At 35.4% G+C, this 14,309-nt stretch overlaps 1 protein-coding gene across 12 annotated transcripts in view; it reads left to right on the forward strand.

Moving 5' to 3' along the window:
• ST7L (suppression of tumorigenicity 7 like) overlaps positions 1 to 14,309 on the forward strand; it is a 185,818-nt gene that overhangs the window by 62,509 nt on the left and 109,000 nt on the right. The gene's annotated exons all lie outside the window — the stretch shown is intronic.

Raw genomic sequence — 14,309 nt, forward strand, 5'->3', positions numbered from 1 at the left:
CCATATACAAAAATGAACTCAAGATAGATTATAGACCTAGATGTAACAGCTAAAATTATAAAAACTTTTAGAAGAAAACATAGGAGAAAATCTGTTGGTTAGGCAAAGATTTTTTACATATGACATGAAAAGCATGATCCATTAAAAAAAAAAAAGATAACTTGCATTTCTTCAAAAGTAAAAATTCTTGTTCTTGAAAAGATATCATTAAGAAAATGAAAAGACAAGCCACAGACTGGGAGAAAATATTTGAAAATCATATATCTATTAAAGGACTTGTACTGAGAATATATCAAGAATTCTTACAACTTAATAATAAGAGGACAAGCAGCTCACTTAAAAAATGAGCAACAGAGCAAAGAAAAGGAAGAAGACCAAAGACTCAAGGAAACGATCAGTCCAGAGGACTAATGGACCACATGAACCACAGCTTCCGCTGGCCTGAGATCAGAAGAACTAGATGGTGCCCGGCTACCACTACCAATCACTCTGACCAGGACCACAATAGTAGGTCATGAACAGAATGGGAGAGAAATATAGAACAAAATTCAAACTCATAAATGAGACCAGACTTACTGGTCTGATAGAGACTGGTGAAACCCCTGAGCCTGTGGCCCTTAGACACCCTTCAGACTTGGAACTGAAATCACTCCTAGAGATCACGTTATAGCCATACAATAGACAGACTTATCAAATGAGTAATAACACCAGTGAGGAATGTATACCTCAGAACAATCAACTATACGAGACCTAAATGGCAGCATTTGCCCAAAAGCAAAGTTCAGAAGGAAGGTAGGGGCAGGAAAGCTGGGCAAATGGACATGGGGAATGCAGGGAAGAAATGGGGAGAGTGCTGACACATTCAAGGGTTTGCAACCAATGTCACGAAACAAGCTGTGTATAAATTGTTGAATAGGAAACTAATTTGCTCTGTAAACTTTCACCTAAACAATAAAACTTTTTTAAAAAATGAACAAAAGGTATTTCACTAAAGGTATATGAATAGCTAATAAGCACATGAAAGGATGCTTAACATCATCAGATTAGGGAAATGCAGATTAAAACCACAATGAGATACTACTTCATTAGAATGGCTATACTCACAAAAACTGATAATACTAAGTATAAGGATATGAAGAAACTACGGACATTGCTGCTGGGAATGTAAAGTGGTATAGCTACTTTGGAAAACAAATTTGCAGGAAAACACACACTTACCATATGACCCATCATTTCTATTCCTAGGTATCTACCCAAGAGCAATGAAAACATGCCCCTACAAAGACTGGTATGCAAGTGCTCATAGCAGCATTATTCAAAATAGACAAAAACTTAATCCAAAGACAGGTGAATGAATAAATAAATTATATCCATACAACTTACATATCCATATTAAGTTGTATGTATATAAATTGCATATATCCATAGAACATTACTTAGCAATAAAAGTAACAAACTATTAGTACATGCAACAACATTGATGACCCACAAATACATTATGCTAAGCAAAAGAAGCCAGACACAAAAGACAACATATTGTATGATTGCATTTTTATGAAATTTCTGGAAAAGGTAAAATTATAGAGACAGAAAGCAGATCAGTGGTTGGGGCTGGGGGTGGGAGTGAGGATTGACCACAGATAAGAATGAGGGAACTTCTGTGATAATGGTTGTACAACTATACAGATTTATTAAAAATCATCAGACTTTGAATGGTTGAATTTTGTGGTATGTAAAGTATACCACAATAAACTGTTAAAACATAGATTTTAAGATAGTTTTTATTTATAGGTAGACATATTATCCCCTTGACTATCTGGCAAGGGATATCAATTCAGCTCTATCAAAATAATCCAGCTAAAGTAGAATGGTGCTATAAACTTATGCTGTTGTTTGTAGATAGACACTTTAAACTGAATGTTATCAAACAGAGTAATTATTAAGGTTTTTTTGGAGAAACTTCAAACTCCAACAACCTGGATAATATCCCACTTAAATAACACTAGTGTTACATGAACTGGGGGGAGCTCTGGAATTTGTGGCTGTTTTTGCTAGGGTTCTACAATTGATGAAATATGTACAGGCTTCTCTCTCTCTTTTTCTTCTCTTATGGTCTCTATTCCTGACTCTCAGCTGGATCTAAGCAAACATAAAGGACTTCAGGGATTTTCTTCCTCATACTTCAACTGTGGATTGTGATAATTTATTAATTCTAATGAACAGTGACATTTCAATATATTTTTAATATCTTTTATTCTTACAAATTTACTATGCAAATTTGTCAGATGGTTGTATGAATCTTAGCAGTAAAAGGATAAAGTTATTTTAGCAGGAAATATTTATTGGCAACTTTCCACATAACTGCAGTAGAAATGGCTGTAGGTCTAGAGCTGTGCAATTTGTTAAAGCTGGAAACTATTAGAAGTACCGCAGAGAAAGATCACATAAATCTCTTTAGGCTATGAATTTGCTTTTAGGTATTTCATTAGTATTGATTGCTTGTACAAATTTTTTTATTCTGCTAAGTGAATTTCAGTATACAGTAACTGATGGTACTACAGTAAAGAATTAAAAAAAAAAAACATGTTTTCATGTTTTTTGCCTTGTTCTTTGTTACTTGGGGGCCCTTGTGTTGCAGTAGTTAAGAGCTGAGCTGCCAACCAAAAGGTTGGCAGTTCAAATCCACCAGCCGTGCCTTAGAAACCCTACAGGGCAGTTCTGCTTTGTCCTGTAGGTTCGTTGTGAGTCAGAATCAACTCGAAGGCAATCGGTTTGGGTCTGGGTTTTGTTACTTAGCTAACAAAAGGTATGTTGGCTTTCAACTCTTTAGACAGGGATTGTACTGGACTATGGGATAGAAATGATACTGGTAAAAAGTGAGCTTCTCGGATCAAGTAGACACATGAGACTATGTTGGCATCTTCTGTCTGGAGGGGAGATGAGAGGGCAGAGGGGGTCAGGAGCTGGCCGAATGGACATGAAAATAGTGGAGGGAAGGAGTGTGCTGTCTCATTAGGGGGAGAGCAATTAGGAGTATATAGCAACGTGTATATAAATTTTTGTATGAGAGAGTGACGCGATTTGTAAACTTTCACTTAAAGCACAATAAAAATTAAAAAAAAAAAAGATTTCTTGGCTTTGGTTCAACAGTTTTGTTTTTTTTTTTCAGTTACCAAACAAGAAAAATAGTTGTGCATCTTTTATCTGCTATAGGAATTATCAGGTTTTTTTTTTTTCTTTCTAGTAGAAAAAGTTTTGTATATTTTAAATATTCCACAGTATTCTGTTTCATTCTCCTGTTACATATCCTTTGTTATATAATCATCAAGTAGTTTTATACAAAGTATTCTTTTTTTTTTAATTGAGATGATCCACTTTCCATAAGATTCACCCCGTTAAAGTGTACAATTTAGTGATTTCTTAGTATATTCAGAAAGTTGTACAATCATCACCACTATCTAATTCCAGAAAATTTTCATCCCCTAGAAGGAAACCCTGTAGCCATTAGCAATCACTCACCATCCCCCCTCCTCCGTCTTTTGGCAACCACTAATCTGCTTTCTGTCTCTTTCGATTTGCCAGTTCTGGACTTTCCATATAAATGGAATCATACAATATGTGACATTTTATGGCTGGATTCTTTTAGCATATTTTCAAAGTTGATTCACGTTGCAGCATATATCAGTATCATTCCTTTTTGTGGCTGAATAATATTCCATTGTATGGATATGCCGTATTTTGTTTATTCATTCCTCAGTTGATGTACATTTGCTTTACTTCCACTTTGGGGCTATTATGAATAATTCTGTTATGAATATTCACATACAAGTTTTTAGTGCTCTTGGGTACATTCCCAGAAGTGCAGTTGCTGGAGTATATGGTAACTTTGTTTAACTTTTTGAGGAACTGTCAAACTCTTTTCCTTAGCAGCTGCATTGCCATAAGTCAAAATTAACTCTATAACAACTGGTTTATTTTTGGTTTTAATGGGTGTGAAGTTGTATCTCATCGTGGTTTTGACTTGTATTTCCCTAATGACTAATGATGTTGAGCATCTTTTAACATGCTTAAATCACCCCCCCCCAAAAAAAACATGGTTATTGGTCATTTAGATATCTAACATCCTTATTGGTCATTTATATATCTTCTGTGGAGAAATGTCTATTCAATTCGTTGCCCGTTTTTTCACTGAGTTGTCTTTTTATATTTGGGTTGTCTTTTTATCATAGGAGGTATTGTTCAACATTATTAGTGCAGTAGGCCATTGAGATTCTTGATTAATATGATTCAAAGCCATTGAGGTAATCTTCATATTTGAAAGTACCACTATAACATATAATTTTACCCATCAAATGCAAACATGAGGATAGCTTGTGAACCCTGTAGAGATGGATGCTGAAGAGTCAACTTGGCTTATTCATTAGGTAGGCTACTCACATGTGTGCACAAACCTCCACACATACAGTTCCAGTGTGTGGCTTAGCAAAATGATGACTTACTATAAACCATGGATGTTTAGAGCTACCAGAGGGAATTAAAACTGTAAATGTTAAATCCATGGATGTTAGTGGTCTACTGTAGATGTAATTGTTCTTGGTATGACACTTTACATATCAGTAAGAATAGTATTGTGCAACTTTAATTTAGAATCTAACGATAGCTTGTGCTGCAATATTTCATTGAAGGTTTTTTTTTTTTTTAATAAACATACTACCACCTAATTATTCTAAAATGTATTACGTGAAATAATTACTTTTAAAACCAAATCACAAAATAGAATGTCCAGAAATATATCACATATATGTTAATTGATTCTTGACAAAAGCACCAGTGCAATTCAACAGGGGAAGGAAGCTCTTTTCAACAGATGGTGCTGGAACATCTGAATGTTTGAATGGGGAAAAAAATCATGAACTTTCTTCACAACATTTGAGATGGCTCTCTGACCTAAATATAAAAGCCAAAACTATGAAACCTCTAGAAGAAAATGAAAAGGCAAGCCACAGGCAGGGAAAAAATATTTGCAGTATGTTGGTCTAGCAAAAGACTCATACCCAGAGTATATAAGGAATTCCTGCAAATCAATAAAAAGACAACTCGTAATAAAAAGTGGGGGCAAAAGACTTGAACAGGTACTTCACAAAAGGAAATATTGGAATGTCAAGTAAGCACACAGAGAGGTACTCAACATCAGTAGTGATCAGGGAATTGCAATAAAAAATCAAACAAAGTACCACTTCACACCTACCAAAATGGCAAAAATTAAAAAGACTGATAAGATACTGGCAAGAATGTGGAGCAGCTGGAACTCTTATACGTTGCAGCCAGGAGTATAAAATAGTACAACCACTTTGGAAAACTGTTTGGCAGTTTCTTACAAACATATGCCTACCCTATGACCCAGGAATTCTACTCTAAGAGAAACAAATTTTACCCAAGAGAAATAAAAGCGTATGTCCACAGAGAGATTCATTCATGAATGTTCATAGCAGCTTTATTCATGACAGCCAAAAACTGGGAATAACCCAAATGTCCATCAACAGTTAAACAAATTGTGATATATTTTTTCAGTGAAATACTGCTCAGCAATAAAAATAAAAAATTACTGATAAACAAGCAGAAACATGGATGAATCTGAAAAACAGCAAAGAAGCCAGAAACGAGAGTGTACACTGGATGATTCCATTTATGTGAAGTTCAAGAAAAGGCAAAAGTGATCTTTAGTGGTAGAAATTACAACAGGGATTGCCTCAGATGGTTGGGGTGGGGGTTAACTGGAAAGGAGAACATTCTAGAGTGATAGAAATGTTCACGTCTGGATTTGAGTGTTGCTTGTATACACTTGTCAAAGTTCATCAGACTGCACACTTAAGATCTGTGCATTTTATTGTTTTTAAATTATACCTCAATAAAGAAAAAAGAATCTGACTCAGCACTTAAAGTACCCTAACAGTATCATGCCTTCTGATTAAATGAAATAATATGTGTGAAGTGCTTAGCATGGTGTCTGTCAGACAACAGTATTGATTATCATGGTGATTATTGCTTTATAATACTTGTTACCCATTTTCTCTTCCTATTTGACCTGTCCCCATGTGTACTTCTTTTCTCATGAATATTGTTTTAGTGCTTCTAACCTTAGAATGTGTAGATTTGGGGAATTTCCTTGTTGGGATAAGGTTAAGGTGAAGGAATTAAGTTGAATTAATTATTATTACCTTAAGAATAATTTATTTGTGTCTTACAGAAGAAGCTTTTGGGGCGAGAGTAAAGTAAAACATTAAAAAACAAAACAAAAACTTATTTAGTAAGTCTCGGTAACTTGAGTACATGTTTAGAAATATATTATCTGTAACTTTTAATTTTATTTTATAATAAAATTGTTTTTAGTGTTGTGCTGCCAAAAAAGACTTTACCTGGAGGCTTTTATAGGTACAAGGGAAATTTTAAGAATAAATCGTTACATAAAAGGTAAAACCTGTGCTGGCTTATCAGGAGTTGAAGCCTTTAGGATGTTATGAGTTCTACCCACCATGGATGATACTAGCTAAAGGGACAGCAGCAGACTTGCATTTTATTGACCAAACTTACTATATTATAGCAGCATATATAAAAGAGAAGAGGGAGGCAGGCACTTGATTGAGATTCTGAGTGGGAAAAAGGGGAGTGTTGAAATTTCTTATCCAAACTTAGTGACATCTTTGCCTTTCCATTATATTGTACCGTGGCTTAAGTGGGAGAACTGAAATATGAAATGCTTATCTCTTGAGGTGCTGCTCTGTTAGAATGAAGTGGAAAGGAATTTTCCTGTGGCAAATGCCCTCTCTAGCCACACTCCCCTCTCACTTCAATAAGGTAATTTTCCTTTTGCTCCTGAGGCTGTTAGGTAGTATTGTTTTCCTTGTTTATTTATAGAGCAGTTCTGCTTGTTTTCTATCTGGGATCTGTCTTTAGTCCCCCCCCAATACACATTCGTGTGGACTCTGTATTCACCCTGCCTGTCCAATCTCATAGAATGTGCACTGAGAAAACTAATCGCAGAGAGAAATTGGTTCTTTGTGTGCATGACTGATCAAGAGCAAAGTACCTTAATTTCAGATGCCTTCAGAGAGATTTTACTTTAACCTCTGCTTTTAAGAGGAAGATTATAAAGCATTATCATACTTCAGGTCAGATTTATATTGCTTTTGGTCAAAAGCTGTTTAAGCTTTACAAAGTAATAGAAACAAAGTAATCTAAAGATAAATTATAAAGATCAAAGCAGTTTAAAATTAAAGTGAATCTGAGTGTAAGTATAGGTACGATTTTAGAGTTATCATAAAAGGAACCATCAGACCGTACATCATTATGCCTTTTTAACTATAACTTTCAAAGTAACTATAATTTTTTATTTATTTACTGAAAAGCAAGAGACTAGTTATTTGAGTATATTGTCTAGAGTTGAACATTAGTTAAAACTGTCCCAGGCAATTTCTGATTTATTCTAGATACAACAATAGAATGATTTGGAGGTAATCTGGAAGGTCGTTCAGCACATGCTAGGTACCAGCCTTGGTTTATATCTTCAACTATATTTATATAATTTCCAAACCTGTATCTTTTAACTCTGGCTTCCTTCTTCATCTACAGCCTTATGTTTTCATATAATTGTGAATGTTACCTAGATATCTAACAGGTACCTTAGACACTTTAATATGTCTCAAACTGAATGTTTTTAAATTTACTTTTAAACCTTCTCTCCAGCCTGTCTCTCCTTACTTCTCTATTTTGATTTATGGCTTCATTATCCTCTTCTCCTCATTAACCTTTCCGTCTGCCCTCTCCAGATTACCAGCTCATATTATAACCTTTGAAGTGTCTTTCAGATCTTACCATCTACTCTATCCCCACTATCACTATTTTAAAAATGGAGATAATTAAGGTGTATCCCACTGTATGCCTTCATTATTTCTTTTTTAAAATTATTATTGTTGTTATTATAAAGGTAATGAATGCTTTTTAAAAAATAATTTGGACTTTTTTTTTTTTTTAATTCACACCCTTCAGAAATGTATAAAGTAAAAAATCTCCTGGTCTCTCCCTCCCAATTCTACTTCTCTGAAGTAACCACTTCTTTTGTTTGGTGTATATATTGTCAGACATTTTCTGTGCATTTCTAAACATAACAGATGTAGATATAGGCGTAGAAATACTCTTACTTGGACAATTAAAACAGATTCCTCGCTGGTCTCCCTGCCACCAGCCCCTGCCTACTCTGGCTATTGCCAGAGTTACCTGCCTAAGTAGCAAATCTCACCCTGCTTGAAGAGCTCTGCTGGTTCCCTATCACCTATAGAATGAGGACCAATGCCTTAGCATTTCATATATAGAAGCCTTTCACAGTCTGACCCCAGTATTTACCCCTTGTCAGTTCTCCAGTGTCACTGTTCCCTGGATTGGCCATGTCTGATCATATTCTCCCCACCTTTGTACATATACTCAATCCCTTCTTCATCTGGCAAGTTCCTACTCATTCTTCAAGACTCTGCTCATCTGTTACCTTCTTTATGAAGGTGTCTTTGCCAGTTTTCCCGAGCAGAGGTAATGACTCTGTTCTCTAGTCTTTCGCTACTTCAATCATCTATTTATGTCTCTCCCATAGTTCCCTATGAGTTTTTTAAAAAAATAGAGTTCTTGTCTTACTCATCATTTTATATCTGATACTCTGCCTATCAAATAAAAGGAGCTCAGGAAATTTCAGTGAATAGACATTATGCTAAAACAATGTCTAGACCCATAATTTCTTGAAATTTTAAAGCAATTTTACTTAATAGTTTTTATGAGTTTTGCTTAATTGTACCATTTTTGACCTTGTAGTGCAATTCCAGCATAACCTTATTTCTTCAAGAATATTATGAAATAACTTAGCTTTTTAATAAGGAATACTGTACAACCATTAAAAATAATGAGGTAGATCTACGTAGAGACAGGAAGAAATCTACAGGATGTAAAGTACAAAGTGAGTTGCATAACAGGTTGATCTTATTATGTTTAAAAATAGAAATTCAGACAAATGTATATCAAATTATTATTTTAGGGTCAGTGAGAGGGGTAGAATATTGATAAATTTCATTTTTTTTACTCTCCAACCTCATATTATTTTCTACTATGTAGCTCTATAATGTTTACATTTTTGTATGTTGAGCATGTACTTTCGTGAGTAAAAAAAGAAGAAAAAAGGTCATAACGAACCACCTCTCAGCTTTTAACCTTTCATATTCTTCTTAATGGAAAAGTAAAGTCTGGGTAGCGGAAGCATTTTTTTTTTTTTTAGTTTGTCCAGGGAGTTAGAAAAAAATCTTCAGGTAAAATATGAAATGTGAGTATGAAGTTAAAGACATTTCAGCTGTATATATGTGATCAAGTCAGTTAATAAGTATTTTAGTGCTGCTTTCCGTAGTTTTTTTTTTTTTTTTTTCAGTAGTGCAGTGTGCTAGGTGCTGAAGTAGAGTAAAAAGGATATGGTTTCTGTTGTGGGTTAGTTTACAGTTTATGCTGGGTAGCAAAACACCCAAGCAGCAATGTATGAAGGAGATAGAGTAATGTAGTTTATAATCCTTAATTCTAAATGCATCTTCCTTAAACTGAAAAATTTCCGTTATATTTTGGGGGTCATATTGTATTTCAATGTCTAATTAGAAACAGAAAAATGAGAATTGCTTTGCCTTTAAAGTCAAGTTGGAAAGAACTTTGTTGATAGGAAAGACATGATAATAAAAAATAAGGTAATATAAGGAAGATTTTTTTAGAAGTGATTAAATAGAAAAGATTTTTAAAAATGCAAAAACTTGAAATTTTGTTTCCTAATAAATGTGCCATATGTGTTTGATTACAATCTGTATTGTCGCTTGGATTATTAGTGAAAATGTGGATATAATAGTTGCTGTTTAAAAAGTATTTTCCTGACATATAAAATTGATATTTCTATTAAGTTTTACTGTGTTTTGCTAAGTGGCTGCTAATATCCTGGATATATACCATGTTGGGGTTTACTTTAAATGTCAGGATTCTAAATCTCATTGAAAATGAATTGGGATATTGTGTCTCCATCTATAAAATGAAGCAGGCTTTTAATAAAAAGTTCCTGGTTTAAGTATTAGTTTTCCTCTGAAAATGAGATACATTTTTTATGGTGGAGAGTCCACAGTGATTGCTGCATTTTCTTTGCTTCCTACTGAAGAAGCTCTTAGTACACTTGCAAAGAACATAAGGAGTCATGTCAGAGGTCAGCTATTTGAGTCCATTTTCCCACAGCCGCCTGGTGCGAGTGATCTTTTACTGTGTTTTTTTAAAAAAAAATGGGCAAGGATTAGAGGGGATTAGAAAGAATATTACCCTCCTGAGTATAGGCCCAAAGCACTAAGGAGAGAGAATCCAAGCAGACAGCAAATGGGCTTTGCTTGACCAGGACACAACCTCTCCCGCATTCCTTTAAGAAACTGAATGGGAAATGTTAAGTCCCCAAACTGGATTAGTAAATAATCTCATAGTTTGTGACATCTGCAAAAATAAATCGATGAGCAGGCTGCATTCTTACACTTTGAGGAGGGATCCAGAGACATCAAAAGTAAGAGTAATTAAAGATGGGGATTAAGCTCAGTAATTGTTGGAAAGGCACATTTCATAAACAAAGAAGAAAAAATTATTTCAGGTGTATTAATATGAGTACATATATATTGATTAATAACCTAAGGCTTAAATTTTAAAACCACTACAACTTTTTGTCTTTAAGATACTTCCTGGAGTCTTTGTAAAACCTATAGCATTTTTACAAAGTGTTTCACAAATTCAGTTCTTCAATTTATGTTGTTTATCTCATTAGTGTGTAATAATTTAGAGGACCTAGAATTTGAAGTGTGAGAATATATTTTTGAGACACATCTGGAATGTTTCTCTTTTTATGTGTTATAACAGAAGTTAATATGATTTGGAACTTTTGACATATAATTTGATATCAGGCCATTTAGAACCAAAGAGATTGTTTCAAACCTATTCCAGTAGAGGAAGCGCATTCTGGCCTCAGTCTTTGAAGGAAGTATTTAGCTAACTAAATATTTTTAAAGGTTTTGTTTTAAATTGACCAACTTGAATAGTAAAGATGATGTATAGGTAGCTAATTTTGCATATTTCTTCATGTAATTGGTACATCTGATTAGTGTACTATGATTACAACGCTTTTATTATGGATTATGATATTAAGGTGAGTATTTTTTTCAGTAGTTTAAGATAGGATTTTATATCATATATGAAGAAGTATTGATAAGCTAAAATTTCTATAACAGGCATACTCACTAATCCCTTAAATGCACCTTGCTCTATGATCTCTTGGCTCACTCAATTTTTTAAGCTGGCCCCATGCTTTGAATATGTCCTCCTGTTTCTCTTCCCACTTTCCCAATCTGCTCATCCATATTCCACCCATCTTTAAATATCAGTTTAAATCCCAAATTCCATCAAGTGGTTTATTTGCAGCTCCTAAAAACCCTGGTGGCGTAGTGGTTAAGAGCTACGGCTACTAACCAAAAGGTCGGCATTTCGAATCTACCAGGCGCTCCTTGGAAACTATATAGGGCAGTTCTGCTCTGTCCTGTTGGGTCACTGTGAATAGGAATCAACTTGATGGCAACTGGTAAATCAGAATTAATGCTTCCTAAATATAGAGTTATGAGCCCTAGCGATACAGTGGTTAAGAGCTCAGCTGCTAACTGAAAAGTCGATGGTTCAAATCCACCAGCCGCCCCATGGGAGAAAGGTGTTACAGTCTGCTTCTGTAAAGATTACAGCCTTGAAAACCATATGGGGCAGTTCTACTGCCCTGTAGGGTTGCTATGACTCAGAATTGACTTAATGGCAATGGTTTGTAAACATAGAGTTAACAAATGACCCAGCAATTCCACTCCTAGGTACATACCCAAGAGAAATTAAAACATATGTCTACCCAAAAACTTATACACAAATGTTTATAACAGCATTATCTGTAATAGCGAAAAGGTGTTATTGTGAAATTAAAATATATGTCTACACAAAAACTTGTATACAAATGTTTATAGAGCATTATCTGTAATAGCCAAAAGGTGGTGGTGTTGTTGCTGTTAGGAGCCATTGAGTCATTCTAACTCATAGCCACCCTGTGTATAACAGAAGGAAACACTGCCCAGTCCTGTGCCATTCTCACAATTGTTATGCTTGAGCCCATTGTTGCAGCCACTGTGTCAGTCCACCTCCTTGAGGGTCTTCCTCTCTTTTGCTGACCTTCTACTTTACCAAGCATGATGTCCCCTCCAGGGACTGACCTCTCCTGATAACATGTCCAAAGTATGTGAGACGTAGTCTTGCCATCCTTGCTTTTAAGGAGCATTCTGGCTCTACTTCTTCCAAGACAGATTTGTTCGTTCTTTTGGCAGTCCATGGTGTGTTCAATATTCTTCGCCAACACCACAATTTGAAGGCATCAGCTCTTCTTCGGTCTTCCTTATTCATTGTCCAGCTTTTGCATGCATATGAGGCGATTGAAAACACCGTGGCTTGGGTCAGCATACCTTAGTCTTCAAGGTGACATCTTTGCTTTTCAATACTTTAAAGAGGTATTTTGCAGCCAGTTTGCCCAATGCAATGCATCTTTTGATTTCTTGACTGCTACTTCAATGGGAGTTGATTGTGGATCTGAGTAAAATTATATCCTTGACAACTTCATTCTTTTCTCCATTTATCATGATGTTGTTTATTGGTCCATTTGTGAGGATCTTTTTTTTCTTTATGTTCAGGTGTAATCCAAACTGAAGGCTGTAGTCTTTGATCCCTTCATCAGTAAGTGTTTCAAATCCTCTTTACTTTCAGCAAGCCAGGTTGTGTCATCTGCATAACACAGGTTGTTAATGAGTCTTCCTCCAATCTTGTTGCCTTGTTCTTCTTCATATAGTCCAGCTTCTCGAATTATTTGCTCAGCATATAGATTGAATAAGTATGGTGAAAGGATACAACCCTGAAGCACTCCTTTTTTGAGTTTAAACCGCTCAGTATCCCCTTGTTCTGTTTGAACAACTCCCTCTTGATCTATGTACAAATACCTCATGAGCACAATTAAGTGTGCTGGAATTCGCATTCTTTACAATGTAATCGTAATTTGTTGTGATCCACACAGTCAAATGCCTTTACATATTCAATAAAACACAGGTAAACATCTTTTTGGTATTCTCTGCTTTCAGCCAGGATCCACCTGACATCAGAGATGATATCTCTGGTACTGTGTCCTCTTCTGAATCTGGCTTGAATTTCTGGCTGTTCCTGTCGATGTAATGCCGCAGCCGCTTTTGAATGATCTTCAGCAAGATTTTACTTGTATGTGATACTAATGATACTGTTAGATAATTTCTGCATTCAGTTGGAACACCTTTAATGGATAGGCATAAATATGGATCTCTTCCAGTTGGTTGGCCAGGTAACTGTCTTCCAAATTTCTTGGCATAGAGAAGCGAGCACTTCCCTCGCTGCATCCATTTGTTGAAACATCTCAGTTGGTATTCTGTCAATTCCTGTTTTTCGCCAATGCCTTCAGTGCATCTTGGACTTCTTCCTCCAGTACCATCGGTTCCTGATCATATGCTACCTCCGGAAATGGTTGAATGTCGATTAATTCTTTTTTGATATGGTGACACTGTGTATTCCTTCCATCTTCTTTTGATGCTTCCTGTATCAAAAGGATTTTCCCCATAGAATCCTTCACTATTGCAACTCGAGGCTTGAATTTTTTCTTCACTTCTTTCAGCTTGAGACATGCCAAGCATGTTCTTTCCTTTTGGTTTTCTATCTCCAGCTCTTTGCATTGTAATAGTTTACTTTGTCTTAAGCTGTCCTTTGAAATCTTCTGTTCAGCTTTTTTACTTTGTCATTTCTTCCTTTTGCTTTAGCTACTCGATGTTCAAGGGTAAGTTTCAGAGTCTCTTCTGACATTCATTTTTGTCTTTTCTTTCTTTTTAATGGCCTCTTGCTTTCTTCATGTATGATATCCTTGATGTCATTCTACAACTCATTTGATCTTTGGTCATTAGTGTTCAATGTGTCAGATCTATTCTTTTTTTTTTTATAATTTTTATTGTGCTTTAAGTGAAATTTTACAAATCAAGTCAGTCTCTCACACAAAAACCCATATACACCTTGCTACACACTACCAATTACTCTCCCCCTAATGAGACAGCCCATTCTCTCCCTTCTCTCTCTCTTTTTGTGTCCATTTCACCAGCTTCTAACCCCCTCCACCCTCTCATCTCCCC

Source organism: Loxodonta africana, chromosome 3 (genome assembly GCF_030014295.1).
Source record: "Loxodonta africana isolate mLoxAfr1 chromosome 3, mLoxAfr1.hap2, whole genome shotgun sequence".
NCBI lineage: Eukaryota > Metazoa > Chordata > Mammalia > Proboscidea > Elephantidae > Loxodonta > Loxodonta africana.